General features: G+C 38.7%; 1 long non-coding RNA gene and 1 pseudogene across 2 annotated transcripts; one reads left to right on the forward strand and one right to left on the reverse strand.

Annotated features, from left to right (window-relative positions):
• Positions 1–735: 735 nt before the first annotated feature.
• LOC144526130 (immunoglobulin lambda constant 6-like) lies at positions 736–1,840 on the forward strand (annotated as a pseudogene). The gene is made up of 2 exons (XR_013502737.1): positions 736–1,253; positions 1,686–1,840. The product of XR_013502737.1 is annotated as an immunoglobulin lambda constant 6-like (transcript).
• Positions 1,841–14,418: 12,578 nt separating this feature from the next.
• LOC144526745 (uncharacterized) lies at positions 14,419–16,783 on the reverse strand. Its single transcript, XR_013502773.1, has 5 exons — positions 16,539–16,783; positions 15,620–15,681; positions 15,435–15,529; positions 15,239–15,350; positions 14,419–15,124 (listed from the first exon to the last, which is right to left on the reverse strand). It is a non-coding gene; the product is annotated as an uncharacterized LOC144526745 (long non-coding RNA).
• Positions 16,784–19,316: the final 2,533 nt, after the last annotated feature.

Raw genomic sequence — 19,316 nt, forward strand, 5'->3', positions numbered from 1 at the left:
TATGGATTGAAGATCATAAAAATCATTAATGTGGTTTAATGTGAGGATTTTTTTGACGTAAAAAGGATTTCTACTCGTTCGAAGTCAATCTTTATTGGCTCCTATACAAATAGTTTTTCATTAGTGGTTATTAAATAAGGACAAAGACTCAAATAAATAGTTATATTTGATCTTTATATAAAATGTATAAACACATGAACAGAGTCATAGATGAGTTAAAGATCATACTGAAAGTGGAGGCTCTTATTTAAAAAAAAAACTATCAAATCTAATTACAATTACTTAACTTACCGAGAGACAGTGATTTCCATCTGTTTTTGACCGCATACATTTAAAATAAAAATAAAAAACTTACAAAAATGCAACAAAAAAAACAAAAAACTTTTTTGTTGTCGTTATATTTACTTGCCCCGGGCCATGGGGCAACACTTATTGTTGAACATTTTTATTGTAGTTGTGTATAAACGTGAACATTGTTGTTAAAAATGATGACAATTTTTATAGTTTATATAGTTTTAGTTTCAATATATATTAAAATATGTTATATAGATTGTAATAATTCAAAATTGCTCAAGTATTAAATGTAAAAGTTAATCTTATTTATTATTATATAGAAAGAAATTGTCCATTCTATGAAGGAAAATGTCATCAATATATTATGTTAGTAATAATAATTACAGTGAATAGACTTTGTACATTAATCCATAATATGTGTCCATAATTGTCTTTAGACCCCATATAACACGTGCTGACATGAGATGATTCGTGTGTTTGATATGAAGGTGAATACAGTATATGTAGTGAACTTAGTGCTGTATTGATGAGTAGTTTAGTGATCAGAGTCCATGTAGTTTCCAGGATCAGACTGAATGCAGTGCTGTAAGCTGCTGTTGACTGTGTGAATGTGTGTCTGTGCTGCTTGTTGCTGCTGTCAAACTCCAGATGAGCCGGTAGTGAAGCCCGTGGTGAGGGTGTACCCAGCAGCATCCAGAGCCCACCTGGAGGGGAAGAGCACCCTGCTGTGTCTGGCCTCAGCCATGTTTCCTCCTCTGGTCCAGTTCTCCTGGTAAAGACGAACAGAGAATGGACATCTGGAGGAGCTGCCCCCTGCTGAGGGAGAGCAGCTGGAGCTCAGAGAGTTGGGACGCACCGTCTCCATCTTGCTGATCCATCAGCAAGTTAACAAAAACTACAAATACCGCTGCTACGTCCACCATGAGGGGGGGGCACAGTGGAGGCCCAAACAGAACAAGGTAATGAAGGCTTGGTGACTGCACTTAATAACTCGGAATCTCTTATTCGGAAAAAGGCAATATTCTGACTAAGCTGTTTACATAGCTAAATAAAGACAATATTCCACTAATATTCCCGCTTACATGCAGCTGTGCAAAATAGGATTTTTGTTCCAGTGGTGGTGGACTTGTTGGATTATGTGAACACAGCCTCCCTCTTTCATTCCTTCAATCATTTTCTTGAAAAAGTCGGCATCTCCACAGCAGCCTTGCACACTGTTGCTTTTGGTACAACAACCATAGCAACGCACAGAGCTGACCCTAATGAAGGCTTGGTGACTGTGTTCAGCAGTGATTCAGCTTCATGTGGAGATGCTGTCAAAGAGAGCAGAGGAGTAGATGACTGACATTTGTCACTGCAACTCCAAACATTTCACTGCTTTTCTGTTTCAGAGGTTCCAGCTCCAGCAGCCTCCTGTCCTCCAGAGAGAGATCCACCAGACCAGCTAGCTCTGGAGGAAGCTGACTGTAAGATCACCTGCTCACTCTCCTTCAATAACAGTGTTTTCTTTTGCACTTCAGCTTTTGTTGTCAATACCAACATTTAACGACACTGTCCTGGCTCCATAACTAAAATGGGGGGGGGCCTGACTTGTTATATATAATAATGGCCTTTGACATTTATTTCAAAATTGTAGCCGACCCCCGTCTTCATTTGAAGTTGGTTGTCAGCCTACAAAAGTCCAAGATATTGCAATGAAAATCTGATGATGATATGATGAAATATATAGTAGAACATAATGAAACGTGTCTCTCTCTCTCTCTGTGTGTGTGTGTGTGTGTGTGTGTGTGTGTGTGTGTGTGTGTGTGTGTGTCTGTCTGTCTTTCTGTCTGTATGTCAGTGTCCTTCCAGTTTCAGTGCAGGGTGAAGTTGTTCTGTCTGCTGTACACACAGCTGATAGTGAAGAGTCTGGTGTACTGCTGTGGACTCTCTCTGCTGATGATCCTCAGAAACAAGGGACCGTCCACCAGATGAACACATGCTGACTGACTGTTTTCTGCTCGACTTTTCTCGCCATCAAATCTCATCAATTCATCTCATTTATCACTTTGATCACTATTCACAAATATCAATTATGAATTGTTGTAGTTGTCATCTTAACCATATGAATACATATATATCTTAGCAGTTACTAAGTTTAAATTATGTGGTGTTTTTAGATACTTTAGTGTATTTGAATAATCAGCTGTCTGGTAGGTACTTTACAGTTCATAGTGTTTTTTCTGTTCTTGTGTTTCTCTTTCATACATTATGTCGAGTGTGGCAGCTTTGTCAATTTTTTTCAGTGTAACATTCTTAATGTGTTTAACGTAAATGAACATAACATAAAAGTATCTGTTTTTTTCATCCTTGTTTTTTGAATTTCATTTAAATAATTAGAATTAGAATGATTGTCATTGGACAGGTAACCAAATATAACAAATACTGTATATGTAACCAGTTGTATACAAATCAGTAGGTGTGGGTGTTCCACGCTGGAGTCTTCTCGAGGACAAATCTTTTATGGTGAGTTATTCTGTAATACCTGAGGTCATGCAGTATATGGGGCACAGGTATTTTTTAATTATAAAATTCTTTAAAAATAGGCTTTAACATTTCATGGGGTCTTGCGGTGTTTGGGGCACAGGAAATGTCTAACAGAAATGTTTAATTGGGTTTTTAATTATCCTTAAAAAAAAAACTCAAGAGTCAAACTCTACGCTGATGATGCTGTTATTTACACACATTAAGAAAGAGTAGGCAACATTAGATAATGCCTTGTTTGCAAATTTAAACATTCAATTTCATAAAACTTGTAATACAAAAACTAATTGTCTTAATGTAAGTAATCAACTGGGGAGGTTTCATGGTGATATATGTTAGTTAAAATATTAACACTTATTCACCTGTAGTCTTTAAAATATCTTAACTTTATAATCCATATCTTTAAAGGTTTTGTTCTCATACGCTGAGCCAGAAATCTCCACTTCAGTAGCACTTACATAAACCAAACTTCACACTTTCATTCCTATCTATATTTTTACACTGGTCATTGTTCAGATATCATTCAGAGTCTGAAAAAGCACATATTTAATAAGAAAATGCCTTATTTGCATTGCAGATATTAACCACTGAGACATCACATCAGAAAATACTCAATGTGTTGTTTTGGAGTTGTTTGTCGTGTTTGTATGAGGACTCTCATCAAATCCAAGTGTAAACTGTAAAGTTCACCTTTGATGGCTAAAATCCCCATAAATAAAGTCCATGACGTGACCTCCAGGTGGGTCATCATTGTTGCTCTCTGGGCTCAGTTAAACTGTGTGTGGGTAGAGGGCTCAGTGGGAAAGAAGGCTTCCAGACCACAAGAGAAAAGACACACAGCTGCAGAGAGGAAGAGGAGTTCCTGAGTGTTTACAGCAGCAGCAGATATGAGTCTGTTCTCAGTGGTTATTAGAAATCATAAAAAACTGTTGACAGCGAATCACCACTTCCTTTCCTGCAGCAGACGGGCTGTGTGGGTTTCTGCTCTGCAGCCTTTCTCACATTAACAACACAATGACAGTTACAACCATCCACTCTGGTTAAAGGATCATTCCAGGAACTTGAGTTTGATTTCAGCGCTCAGTATTCACTCTCTTAGCTCTTAGTTTTAATCTGAAAGAGAAACATCTCAAATCAAAAAGAAAACAATATTTAGTGAATAAATAATATTCATGTGCAGAATATACAAAACCGCAAACATCACAAATTATATTTCCGTTTATTCTTTAGAATAAAGCAAAAAAAGGGAATAAAAGTGTATGAATATGTTTTTCTTATTTTCCCCTTAAATCACGAGTAATTGTTAACTAAACTGATTCATAAAACAGTGGATATTATGAATAAGAATGTGTAGAAATACATCATTATTATACATACACATAAACGTTTAAGAAGTCGACCGCAGTATTTTCCAAAAATAAGCGGTACATCTGTTATCATTGATCAGAGCGACAGAACACAAACCACAGAGACAAACAAGTCATCTTGTTGTTTCACCCCCTCAAAAAAACATCTGCATCTCTAAAAGCAGAACTAGAGCGTCCATGTTAACATGTTAACATCAAACAACCTATCGCTGCACCGCCATAACTCAAGCTTTTGGAAACACAATCATAATTTACATAACCCACCATACATAGTTGATTTTCCTGTATGTGTCATACATTTTTTTAATATTGTCTGAATTATTGTTTTTTTGGACCCCAGGAAGACTAGTCGGTTGTCTAGGCGACAGCTAATGGGGATCCTTATAATAACCAATAAAATGATGATTACCTCTGTGCTCCTCCTGTTGTTACTTTGACACTGCTGTCCTCTGGTGGCTGCAGAGACTCACTGCTTCAAACTACAGGTCTTGTGTTTCTTTATTTGTGTTTTTCTTGTCTCTTTTTTGTTGTTTCTTGTATGCAGTGTTACAGAAAGTATTCTGATCCTTTACTGCAGTAAAAGTAATGTAAAAATACACTGTTACAGTAAAAGTCCTGCATTGAAAATGTTCCTTCAGTGAAAGTCTGTAAGTATAATAGTACAGTTAGTTAGTTAGCTAATGGACATTTTGAGCCTCACTTGTTAACTAGATGCTGATAAAGAGTAAATAGTGAGAGGTGTTGTTCAACTACTGCGACGAGATGTCTAACTAGTGCTGACAAAGACTGAAATCGTTGAGGAAACTGACGTCTGATATCAAAAATATGAATTAAATGCTTGAGTGCATTTTTCATATTTTTACCCTTGTTGAAATGGTACAAATGTGTTCCTTCTTTTATGTTGTACCCTTAAACGAGTAGAGTTCTGGCCTTTTAAAAAACAATATTGTACTGTTAGGGGGACATTTTAAAGAGATAATAATAAATGTTCTTGTCTTGTATCTCCATTTTTGAGTGTGTTTAAGAGGCCTAGTGTCAGGATTTGTGCAGGCTTGGACCCAAAAATGTAGAGAGTTAAGACGAGTAGGCAGCGTAAGGTTTTGAAGGTTTATTAAATTAAAATGGCTACAACAAAAAGTGTCCTGAAGCAAGCAGGTCTAAAACTGGCAAAAAGATAATCACAAAACACTAGGAACAAAACTACAGACGCAAAAAAAGGAAAAGACACACATCTTGACAATGATCAGACAAAGAAAGCACAGAGATCAAATACACAAGATAACGAGAGTAGTAACGAGGTACAGGTGACATGAGGGCTCATGAAGCTGGACAGACAATCACAAAGGTGGTAAAACACACAAGGCAGGTGTGCCAGTTTAGCTTGTGATCATGTTAACTGGTGATATTTGCATAAAATCAGTGAATATTCAACAAGGCCCTGCCTACTTTTTACGGACAAAAATTAAAATGAAACAACGCACTAGAGATCTAGCTGGGATTCCAACCGTGGATGTCATGGACAAAAATGTTGACAGACTAGCTTCTACGTCGTCTATATCACGACACGACGCACCGCTGAAATGATTTTGTGATTTCTATCTATATATTGGACTTTTATTGGACTTTTAGTCTAAGTTAACACAGGTTAACATATGAGAGAAATATACGCCCATGTTAACTGGTGATATCACAATTTAACAAGCCTGGAAACAGTAAAGTAGGTTCATCTTTGCGTCACATACCAAAACCTAACTGATGTATAACAAACTGGCATGACCCCACTTTACACTTTATTCCGTTTTTGGGGGTAAAAATTAAACACGTCAGTCATGCGCAAACGTGATCATTTATAATTGTTATTGTGGGCCATCTCATACGAAGAATGTGTAGGCCTATCTCAGCACAAACAGTCTCTGTCAACCTGTGCCACAAGTCAACTGATTATAGTTGTGTTTAATTTAATTAAAATAACAATATACAAGTACTGCAGATTGATAAAAAAATAAATGGATGTTCAAACATTTTTTAAGCTGTAGCCTCACTTAACCGTCCATGTTTTATACTTTTTTTTTAAATTTCATCTTCATATTGTTACTTATTTTTCCTGTGCACTATAGCAATTTTTATATATATTGTCAGACAGGTTTCAGTTACTAAATGATTCATTTCCTCTGGATGCTGGATACAGAAACCTTTAAAAAGTCTAAAAAAGAAATCCAGGTCTTCAACCAGCTGCTGCAAACTCAAGTATTCATTTAGATTATCTTGCTGTCACTTCAGTTGTTTTCTGTAACAAAAAAAACAATAAAAACAAACATAAATCAATGAATTGAACTATTATAATCAGATTTTTACACTTTTCCACTTTTACAATTTTATAATTTACAAAAAAAAATAAACATTTTTAAATTTGATCAATAATTAAAAAGTCAACTGAAGTAAAGCCATTAGAGTATGTAACTGACATTAGTCAGTCAAATTTTAGAAAAATATCTGCTGAATCATCTGATGAAAAAGAATAATCACATTTTTTTATGTACTCAGCAGTTGTTTTATGGAGGTTCAAATGTGTTTAGTCACTATTTGTTACTTGTCAGATTGTTTAAATGATGTTGTATGTTGTGTTTTGTTCATAGCCTTGAATTTGACTTTAAAAGCAGATTGTAATGGAGGAGGAGCTAACTATGAACAAATTCTCACAGGGATCCAGTTGACATCATATTTAAAGAGGGATTCATGGATTGCAAAACACCGTGAACATGGCTTACAGAAAGGTAACTCTCTTGGTGGTTGCTGTGATTCTTTCGGCTGGTGCTGGGTCAGACCATAACACAGTCTGAACCAGCTTTTAGAAAACCTGGAGAATCCCACAGACTCACAGGCACAACATCTGGATTTAGCTTCAGTAGCTCAGTTTGGAACTGGATCAGACAGGATCCTTGGAAAGGACTGGAGTGGATTGCTGTTATACACACATATAGTTCTATCTACTACTCCCAGTCAGTCCAGGGGAGATTCACCATCTCCAGAGATGACTCCAGCAGTAAAGTCTATCTGCAGATGAACAATCTGAAGACCGAGGACACAGCAGTGTGCCAGAAGAGACACAGTGAGAGACACTAATAGGAGAGTCATACAAAAACTACTTCCTCTATTTTCCACCACAACTGATAACATTAAACCATGTTCTCTGCTGCTGCTGTTGGCAGCTGGATGTGAGTCTCTCTGGATCTTATTCTCTTAGTGGCTACTACACAGCTTGGATCAGACAGCCTGCAGGGAAAGGACTGGAGTGGATTAGTAGGGACACAAACGTCAAAGATTCACTGAAGAGCAAGTTCAGTGTAAACTTGGATTCTTCCAGCAAGACATAGGCCCTCATTTATGAAACGTGCGTACGACCTAAAACAGGCGTAGGACGGGCGTACGCTGATTCCTACGCAAAGCAAGGCATTTATCAATTTGAACGTGAGTGTAGGCTGCGATAAAATCTCACGTCTGGTCTGACCTCGTGTAGTTTTGGAGTCAGTGTGGACTTGCGGTGCAGCATATAATCAGTTGAACAGGAGAAGGAGAAGTCATCAGTTGATCACTTATCAGCAATGGCAGATCTGGTTCTTTTAAAGGACCTCTATTCGCCGGTACAACAGTGAACACGGGCCATTGTGGAGTGCTCCATCGGATTGATTAAGGGCAGATGGCTCTGTCTTGCATCAGCGGGGGGAGGGGGGAGTCTGCAACATTGTTTGAGCCTGTGGGGTTCTGCACAACATCGCTCAGGAAAACAGGGTGCCATAAATGTAATGATGGAGCTGTACGAATGAGACAGGATATTATTCCTCGTTTCTCTTTTAAAGTGTCGTTAATGGCCACAAGTGAACGATTTATTTCTGCCATTGACCGAGTTATTTTGCCTTGTTTTTCCAGCCCCTCTGCTGTTAGGAGACAGGGTCGGGGTGGTGGTCCAGCCCAGGGGGCGGAGGACACGCGCTCTCCCTCACAGCTCACGGTTGCCTGGCTCTGACTCATGAAAAAAACACGAGTAAAATAAAAGACACTGCATAAACGCCACTACTGTGGAATTATTTAAATATAAGTACACCTACAGGTAGGCTTAAGCCTGTATATTACTATTAGGACTATAGCATATGTCAAGGATGTATACATTAAATAAACTTCAGCTGGAGTCCGATTTACTATGGCAACACTGTTGACTGCATCAGTGATCTCTTTCCATTTCACATTCTTTCTACAGCCTTTAACAACAGTTTTCAAGCTGCCAAATAGTTCACACGTTGGTGCAAATGAACCTGAGACATCAGGGTTTCAATCTCCACCTCTGAAAAGTGCCACTTCTCAGATTACATCTCGCCATGTCGTAAATTGTAGGGGCGAGGCCTCAAAACCAAGAATATATTGGGGCGTGATATTTAAATTACTATCGTTTCCAGCCGCTGCATTTATCAATGTACGACCATTCTTACGCTGTGATTGGTGTGATACGAACGTTTCATGAATCACACGTGAAGCCTGTCGTAAGAGGATTTCTGCGCTCATATCTGCGCTGGTTTCTAAGTCAGATTGATAAATGAGGGCCAGTGACTCTAAATGGACGGAATGTGCAGCCTGAAGACACTGCTGTGTATTACTGTGCCAGGAGAGCCACAGTAACGCAAACCACCAGTAGACCTGAACAAAAACCCCTCAGAGCCTGAACACTTGTAACATGAAGCCACCAGAGGATGAGCCCTCGCTGATGATTTCAACACCAGCTCACTGTTACAGCAAGGAGAGAAACATCTCTTTAGATTTTATAAATGCTTCGAAATTAAAAACACTTTTCATTCATTTAAATACCTTGAAATTACAATCAATGATACATCATTACACAATACCAGTCAAACGTTTGGACACATTATCTCAATCAATGGTTTTAATTCATTTTTATTATTTCCTACATTGTAGATTCATATTAAAGACATCAAAACTATGAAGGAAACATTTGGAATTATATGGTAAACAAAAAGTGTTAAACAAACCACAATATGGTTTATATATTTTAGAATCTTCAAAGTAGCCACCTTTTGCTTTGATGACAGCTTTGCACACTCTTGGCATTCTCTCAATCAGCTTCATGAGGTGGTCACCAGGAATGCTTTTCCAACAGTCTTCAAGGAGTTCCCAGAGGTGCTGAGCACTTGTCGGCTGCTTTGCATTTACTCTGCGGTCCAACTCATCCCAAACCAGCTCAACTGGGTTAAGGTCGGGTGAATGTGGAGGCCAGGTCATGTGCCAGCACTCCATCACTCTCTTTCTTGCTTAATTAGCCCTTACACAGCCTGGATGTGTGTTTGGGATCATTGTCATATTGAAAAATAAATGATGGTCCCTCTAAGCGCAAACCAGATGGGATGGCATGTCGCTGCAGGATGCTGTGGTAGCCATGCTGGTTAAGTGTACCTTGAATTTTAAATAAATCACCAACAGTGTCACCTGCAAAGCACCCCCACACCATCACACATCCTCCTCCATGCTTCACGGTGGGAACCCCACATTCAGAAACCATCCGCTCACCTATTCTGTGTCTCACAAAGACACAACGGTTAGAACCAAAAATCTCACATTTAGACTCATCAGATCAAAGTACAGATTTCCACTGGTCTAATGTCCAATTCATGTGTTCCTTGGCCCAAACAAATCTCTTCTTTTTGTTTTTCTTCCTCATTAGTGGCTTCTTTGCAACAATTCGACCATTAAGGCCTGATTCATGCAATCTCCTCTGAACAGTTGACGTTGAGATGTGTCCGGTACTTGACCTCTGTGAAGCGTTCATGTGGGCTCTAATCTGGGGTGCTGTTAATTTGTGGTTTCTGAGGCTTGTAACTCTAATGAACTTATCCTCTGCAGCACAGGCAAATCTTGGTCTTCCTTTCCTGGGGCGGTCCTCATGAGAGCCAGTTTCATTATAGCGTTTGATGGTTTTCGCGACTGCACTTGAGGATACATTCAAAGTTCTTGAAATTTTCCGGAGTGACTGACCTTCATGTCTTAAAGGAATGATGGATTGTCGTTTCTCTTTACTTAGTTGAGTATTTCTTGCCGTAATATGAATTTAAACAGTAGGTGAACAGGGCTTTTTACTGTTTATCGCTGTGTACCTACCCTACCTCTGCACAACACAACTGATGGTCTTAAACACATTTAAAAGGCAAGAAATTCCACAAATTAACTCTGACAAGGCACACCTGTTAATTGAAAACCATTCCTGGTGACCACCTCATGAAGCTGATTGAGAGAATGCCAAGAGTGTGCAAAGCTGTCATCAAAGCAAAAAGTGGCTACTTTGAAGAATCTAAAATATAAAACATATTCTGGTTTGTGGTTGTCTTTTTCCTTTATTACATAATTCCATTGGTGTTTTTTCATAGTTTGATGTGTTAAGTATTAATCCACAATGTAGAAAATAATAATAATAATAAAAAAAACACTGAATCAGAAGGTGTGTCCAAACTTCTGACTGGTACTGTATGTATACTCTTCAAGTGATGGAATACATTTATAGAGTTCCCTGAATGGTAGAGGCATTGATTGTTACTGGTAGAAGGAGGACAAGTTGACAATGTTAATGTATCAGTGTAGATCTCATTTGATTTCCACTGCAGGAGATATCAATAAAGAAGATGATTTTCTCTCAATACAAGATGCATATAACACATTTTCATAGTATATATATTTTTGTGTATTGTGATGCCTAGACAAGCAATGCAATGTGATAGAAAATAACATCTGACAACTACATTTTAACGGCAGCTATACATCTCTTCACAAATAGGATGACATTTCCCTTCTGGAATTTGGCCAATATGAAAGAAGCTCTAAACTGCTAAACCCTAGGTTAAAGATTGTCAAGGTAGAACACTGTAGTTTATTTCCCATTATTTTCTATCAGTCCAGAAATTAGTTTTTCAGAACTTCGATATTTCACAGTTTCCTCTGCTGTTTTAGAGATACTCTACTTGTAGAGATACTCTACTAATGGAAATGTATCTGTGTGACATGTTCCCATTTTAAACCTGTAGAGGGAGGTCTATGCAAACTCTTCCTCTCTTATAAACACACCATCAGCAACTTGTGCCAGAAACACCGGGGAAGTTTAATATATTTCTGAAACACTCAGATCAGAAAGCACTGAACTACAGTGTTTCTCACAGAATGGAAAATACCATTATCTGGAGTTTATTATTTGTAGTTACTATTCATGGTGAGAAAAAAATCAATTCTGCTATACGTCCTTAGTGAATGTCCAACCTGTGATTTACAAGTCTGTTAGCTGATGACCTCTTTTTTTTTTATCAACTTACAGGAGTTTGGAGTGAGATCAAACTGGACCAGTCTCCCTCTGAGGTGAAAAGACCTGGAGAGACAGTGAAGATGTCATGTATCATATCTGGTTATAACATGACAAGCAACTTTATTTACTGGCTACAACAGAGACCAGGGGAAGCTCTGGAGTGGATTGGGAGGATGGATACAGGTTCAAACTCTGCTAGCTATGGCAGCTCCTTTCAAAGCCGTTTCATCATGACTGAAGATGTTCCCAGCAGCACTCAGTACCTCGAGGTCCAGAGCCTGACAGCAAAAGATTCTGCTGTTTACTTCTGTGCTCGACAGACACAGTGACTGAAGACAGCGGAGCAGCTGCACAAAAACCTCCACAGACAACAAACTGCAATGTGAGCTTAAGCATCTGAGTCTTTTAGCACCTAAGCCCTTTGATATATCCACATTAAATTTCCTTAATATTTTACTGTATGAGTACATATTTCTTTTCATCATGACGTGACATACCTCACAGTAATAGACAGAGTTCCTTCAACGGTCAAAGCATTATCTACTGTAAAACTAAATTATATATAAAAGTAATATTCATAGGAAAAAGCCATGATGTTATAATGGTATTAAATTGTCAAATGACAATAAAGTAATTGAAACAGAGCCTTGAAAACAAAATGAACTATGATTCAACAAGTTTGAATTAACCTTGCATGTTACTGTATGTATGTGTCAGATCTCATTTGTGTATTAGTATAATAACTGTGGTTGTGGTGTTAATATTGATAAACATTTTACACACATTAAAACATGCCAGACCAGGGTCAAAACTGGTCTTGGAGGGTTGACTCTGACCTGTTTCATCAAATATCTCCAGTTGTTTCCTCCCTGTGAGGAGGAGTCAATGCAAAACTCAGATATCTTCCACCTCTACTTATCAGACTGTAGCGAGAGGAGGACAGAGAACAGTGGACGCACAGTTTAACATGATGGACTATAGGACAGGACTGCTGCTTTTAACTATCTGCTGGACAGGTGAAGATTTTCACTGATCTTAATCTTACATATCTTTTATTTTTGTATTTTTTATACAATGTCTTTTATCTTCTTGACAGGTGTTGATGGTCAGACTCTGACACAATCTGAACCAGCAATTAAAACACTTGGACAATTCCACAGACTAACCTGTACAGCCTCTGAGTTGGACGTTAATGGCTACACCATGTACTGGATCAGAATCAGACAGGATGCTAGAAAAGAACTGTACTGGATCGCTTACATCAGCAGTGCTAGTAGCGGCCGCTACTCGGGTGTTCCAACCTGGTTTACCGTCTCCAGTGACAACAACAGAAAGCAGGTGTATCTGCAGTTTAACGGTCTGCAGATTGAAGATTCTGCTGTTTATTATAGTGCTCAACAGCCACAGTGACTGGAGTTGGTTGAGCAGCTGTACAAAATCCCACAGTACTCATTTAATCAGGCTGGTAGAGCCCAAGCATGAAGTATTTTTCATAACATTTATATATTTTTTTAATTTTTATATTAGCGTTTGTTGTTTTGAGGATGGTAATTTGTTTTATACGCTGTGATTTACTTTAACTGTTTTTAAAAATGAAGTACTAATCCTCCCTGCATTAAAAACACAATAAAGATGAAGAAGTCATTGATACAAGGTCCACAGACAGCACAGCAATCTGATTGCTGAAATTAAACTACTACAAATAATTTACATTTCTAGAAATGAAGACACAAAACAGTTTGTAAAGGATGTGGAGTTAAAGTGAGTCACATGGGAGTGAAAAAATAATGTTACTGTTTCTTTCATAAAATCACTAGAGGACAGTCAGTGTCAAGTTTCTCTCTCCTCTGTAACTAAAAGGAGAAACTCAGATATGCTGTTCTCATTGATCTTAACTGACTGATACTCGAACCCTGAAATGATTCATATTTCTCTGTAATAAAAATGAATAGGTAGTGGGTGTCAAGTGGAGATGATGACAGCATTTAACATTATTGTTTACATACAAAGTGAATTTACTTGTATCATGTATGGAGATAACTCTTTTATATTAAACAATTTTTAATGTTTGAAGAAAGTCTGGAAAATATGTGGAAATAATATTGACAGTTTAAAGTTATCGGTACCTGGATATGAAGAAAAAAAAAATTCCAGGCGTATTTTCACATCATATAATAACACTGACGAAACTCTTCTATTGACTCCAGTTAGACCAACACTGATGCTTCATATGTTTGATTTATGCAAACTCATTGACCTTCCTTGTTTCTCAGCTATAAAAACATCACATCAGGCTTTCAGTGGAGTTCACATCTCGTCAGTTTCAACATAAACCATGTTCTCTGTAGCTCTGCTGCTGCTGTTGGCAGCTGGATGTGAGTCTCTCTGGATGTGTCAAAGTCAACAGTTTTTCGTTTGCAGTATAACTATCATTTGTTACAAAACCTTTTCTTTATTCAACAGGTGTGAAGTGTGAACAGTTGACACAGCCAGCCTCTGTGACTGTGCAGCCAGGTCAACGTCTGACCTTCACCTGTCAGGTCTCTTATTCTCTTGGATCAGACAGCCTGCAGGGAAAGGACTGGAGTGGATTGGGGATGAAAAGCACTGGAGCTTCATAATATAAGAACAAGTTCAGTATCGACTTAGAGAATTCCAGCAACACAGTGACTCTACATGGACAGAATGTGCAGCCTGAAGACACTGCTGTGTATTACTGTGCCAGATACACACACTGGTTAAAGTTACCAGAGGAGCTATACATAAACCTTAAAGAATGTATTTCTTTTTTTTTTTTTTTTACAAAGACCAACAGGAGGCAGTAGGAGAACTAAAATACAAGAATGGCAGTAAGAGTATAGAACAAAGAGGCGCACAATGACAGCAGCAAATCATTTGGGTTTTTTTTTACTTCCTGTTTTATTTTTACCAACAATGTAATGACAAATAACTGACTGAGTTATAGAATATGAACATTCAATTTAAGATATTGTGAGAAATAATAATCACACACTGTGTAATACAGTGGGTAAACATACACATTTGAGTGATCAAAATGACGCAGTTTCCAAAGTATCCTTTATTGGACCTTTACATGCTCACACTACTCGATTATGGAAACAACCACTGCATGAAAAGTGGGATTTTTATCCCCGTAAACGCCCGCAAATCTCCCTAATTTTCAGCAGTTAACGACAATTTACAGCCTTTGAACTTCGTGTTCGTCTGTGCCACATATTGTCGGAAACAAACCATGACGTATGGGGAGAGCTCCCACGGAGGTGTGAATGGCTCTAATTAGCATATGAATAGCACAAATGTATATTCATGTCATTGTTATGCTATGACATAACATCAAGGACATGAATTTATTGAAGAAAAGAACGTGATGTTTATTCAAAAAAAGAGCTTTATTAGCACACAACAAACACAGCCTACACAACAAATGGTAAACTGGTAAAAAAATGTAACTGGCGGCTGTCTTAATTCGGTCCGTTTTGCAGACGTCTGTGGCGCATTGCCCTGTACTTCTGCTGGCCGCGAAAAGGATGCACAATCCATCCAGCACACTCTGTTTCGCTTCCAGCAGCTGTAAAAACAATCAATAAAGACAATCAGTACCACGCCGATGCACTGCATATGGACACAACACATCTATTAATTCATTAAAAAAGTCACGTTGACCAAAACGGATCTATCTTACTCTCTTTCTTCTCGCTGGACTCTGAGCTGGACTCTTCACAGCTTCCGCCTGCGATGAAGACCTGGTTGTGTCTACCTGAAGCTCCTGCTTACTGTCTCGTAATTACAGGCAGCTGGAAAACAATGAAATGAGAGTGGTATGAATAAAGTCACAGTAAAATTAAACAAGGAATGAGAAAACAGGAAAAGTTACTTACACACAATGCCGTCATTGTCAGCATCATGTAAATCTGGACTTGCAGACATAGCTCCGAGCAAATAGGTCACGGCCTCGTTATGATGCGAGGTTAGTCTGTGAAAACAAAATGTACGGTGAAGATCGGTCTATTAACGTATCTATTTCCTTATACAGCAGAATGAAAGCCTATTCTTTAAATCTTACCCTTGCTCTGGTTCGTAGCGCCTACAATTTGTCTCCAAGTTGTGAAGACAGCGTACTGCTTCCTGTACATTACAAGACCAAAAAAATACACTTTTATAAAGCAACTTACACTGGTCCCGCTTATTAGCTCTGCCTAATAATGAATCGCGCTGATGTTAAGATGTTTTCAGAAGAAAACCACACTGCCACAACAATTTTTTTATTAAAAGTCCGACCCTGGATTAAACACAAACAGTATGCTTTCAACAGGAAGTTAGGATATTTCACCGTGGCCTACAGTAAGTGGTCTGATGTTTAGACTTTTGCGCTGGTGTGTGCGTCGAGCCGGCATGTGTGTGTGTGTGTGGTGCGTGTGTGTGTGTGTGTGTGTGTGTGTGTGGTAGGGAGAGTGATGGTGATTATTTTCAGAGCGAGTAGTGACTCTAGAGTCATAGTGAGAGAAACAAAGTGTCTCCCCTGTTCTTTCTGACCACGGTGGGAAATCTGGAGCAGGAGGAGTTAACCCTCTCCTTGACTTCATGTTGTTTATGGAGAAGGAGAACCAGGGAATGAGTCGGGGGGGGGGGGATGCAACACTACCAAGACACGGCCGAGCGAGAGTTACATTTTGAAACGCGTGAAAAAGCCTCAGAATCTGAATTGAAAACAACGTTTACAAGCAAACACATTTACAAAAAAACAATGCCCATAACAGGTTCGAATATTAAGGGCTGCCTAATATTCGTTCGAATAGCAATATTTTTTTTTAAATATTCGAATTATATTCGAATAGCGAAGTTCGGAGTCAAAGCCCTAGTTTAAAACATTACTGCCAAAGTCCAAGTACCCTGTTTAACATCAAAATACAGTCATTGTACTTCTCAAGAGTTAATAAACAATACAGACTAGCTCACCGGTTCATTAATAATCATATACTTACGTTTTCTGTGGGCGCATCGTCACGGAGCCCCGGAGGTGACATGGAGGCAAATAATTAAAACGCTCCGCACATCTTGAACAACTCCTGTGTGTTTCATTTTTAGGTGCGTGGTTGTAATTCTGTGAGAAGCAAGTGCAGTTTGACAGAGTGAACAGACAACTCTTTTACCAGTTGGCCTGAAATACTCCCATACTTTGGAAGCTTTTGCTCAGCTCTAACTCTCGGAGGACTCGTCTCCCTCCGCTATTTTTCAAATCAAAGCAGTGAGGGCGGGGGTAGGGGCAGAGTGATAGAGAAAGACAAAGATGAGTCAGATTAACCAGCAGGGCGCGAACAGCACACAGACTGGTGTGGAGGTGAATTACAGTGAGTTTTAATGGAATACTGGGAAAGTGTAATAACAATAGGACAGTTGAAGTCCAGATTATGAGGCCATTTCAGCAGAGCCAACAGCTTCATATGCCATGGACATGTGAATATGGTGCTGACTTTACCAGTATTTTAAGAAGCCAAATGGTTGGGACTTTGTCATGCAGTGACAAAGCTGATATGCTTTATGTGAAGCACGGTGTTTTGGTGTCAGCAGAAAGACTTCTCTTAGAAAACTGTACAGTGGTGCCTCTGTCTCCATTCCACCAGACAATCTTGGATGAGCAAGACCAAAGAAAGGTCACTGTAGTCATGCCACTATGCACAGTGGATGAGCTCTAGGAGACTGTGATGTTTGCATGGAATGCATATTTTACCTTTATGGCAAAGCCTGATTAAAACAAATTGTTGAAATAAATTGTTTTGTGTATCTTTTTTACATGACATTGGCCATTGCTAATGACATACACAGTAATTAGTAATTGATCTATCATACTTTCATTAAATAAATCAATTCAAGCTAAAATATGTAAGAGTCTATAATTAGGCTATACTGAGCCTGATCTATTTTAAGAGATTTTCTTAAAATGAAGTTAATACCTTTTAGAAAAATGTCACCTGGGGTAAAACTCCCCCTGCTGCTACGCTGCATTTGCATTTGTATAGCTCACAGCATTTTCATTTACATGTTAAAGCCTCCCCTAGAATTAGGGGGAGGGGGGGTCATGTGGGGACAACTGCCAAGCCAGGCCCACGTCAATTTCCGACAATTAACGGCAGTTTTCGGTGTTGCCTGTAAATTGCCGATTACAGTCGTAAACCTGAACTTCCACGACAATCTACAGTGCCGCTTACTGACGAAAATCCCACTTTTCATGCAGTGAACAGAATATCAGAATATATACTGTATGTGGAAGACACAAATGTACATAACGGACAGCCAATTAGTGCATTGAAAAAATCAATCATTTCATGTGCAAAAAAAATGCCTAAGACAAACACAGGGTGCGAACTACGGGGGAGCTAGGGGGAGCTCGGCTCCCCTTAATAAGACATGGGCTCCCCTGAAAATGTGATTTGTGAAATTTTGGGGCGGTCTCTAAAAATACTGACAGTGTGTCATTTTGACGTGCAATTTTGTGTAATGTGATCATCGTGGGTTATTATGTGTAAAATTGCAAAAATATCATTCATTCATGCATGACGGCGATTTAAAACCTAATTCACTTGAATTTATTAATATAAATTTAATATTGAAGATAACTATACATGCTATTCTTGTCATGAGCATCAAGGCGTGGCAGCTCTGCGGTGCAAATTCAACTCATGTTTAGTACATGTTAACTCAAAGATTTGTAGAAAAAATATAAACGTTGGAGGCCATTAATCGGCGCGCAAAGTCCTTGAAATCCATTCTGCAGTTAGCATCATATAGCCATGGCAAAAAGAAAACAAGGCAGTTTAATTGATTTTGGTTTAATTAAGAAATTGTGTAGCAGTGACGTTAATAGCATGACTGATTCACCTGCTGCAAGCCCTGTCAGCACACCTCCCGCCGGGGTGACAACGCAAGAAGAAGCTGAAGAAATAATGTCCTCTCTGGCTGAAGATGGTGGTGGTAACCGCTCGTCAGAGGCCGGTGTTCCGGTTTAACGAGAGACCATGTTAACTGGCGACCGTCAGCCAAATGCATCTGTTGTTGTCGTAGTGACGACAGCTGTTGAAAACGGGAAGAGAATACGTAGCTGTCCGCGTGAATGCCTTTTTGTTAAGTTGTCATTGAAATGTTAAAACATAACAACGTTCACGTTACGTCTCTGATTTGTCGTTGGAGTCTTGTCTGAGGAAACTTGTCAGTCGCGTTTCGAATGTGGCTTGCTGTTAAGGAAAACAGGAAGACAGCGTTGCTCTTCCTGTTACAATGTTTATAATACGTTTGATTTAATACACCTATTCGTCTTCAGAGCCTGTTTAAGTAAACACATGTCACGTAGAAAACTATTTAGCCCTTTTAAACGTGTAATATAAAAAAATAAATTAAACCAAATAATAAATTAATTAAAAAAAAAACACTGGAGTCCTTCAACTTCATAAATAACATCACGGCGGAGCTCAAGTGGCAAAAGGAAATCAAAAGCTTCATCCAAAAGGTTCAGTAGAGGATGTAGGCCTACTTCCCCCGACTGTAATTCAAGCCGGGTTTTGTATTTATTTATTTTATCTATATTTAACTTGACTGTTTAACATCCCTTACTGTTCTTGGCAAGTGGCCCTCCATTGCTCAATTCTATGCATTTTTTTCCTTGAATGTCTTTATTTATTGTGAAGCTGATGTGGGATCTTTTAACTTTAGGCAAGTATTACCCAGTATTTATCTGAAGAACAAGTTATTTTACCACACACACACAC

Source organism: Sander vitreus, chromosome 12 (genome assembly GCF_031162955.1).
Source record: "Sander vitreus isolate 19-12246 chromosome 12, sanVit1, whole genome shotgun sequence".
In the NCBI taxonomy this organism is placed as follows: Eukaryota; Metazoa; Chordata; class Actinopteri; order Perciformes; family Percidae; genus Sander; species Sander vitreus.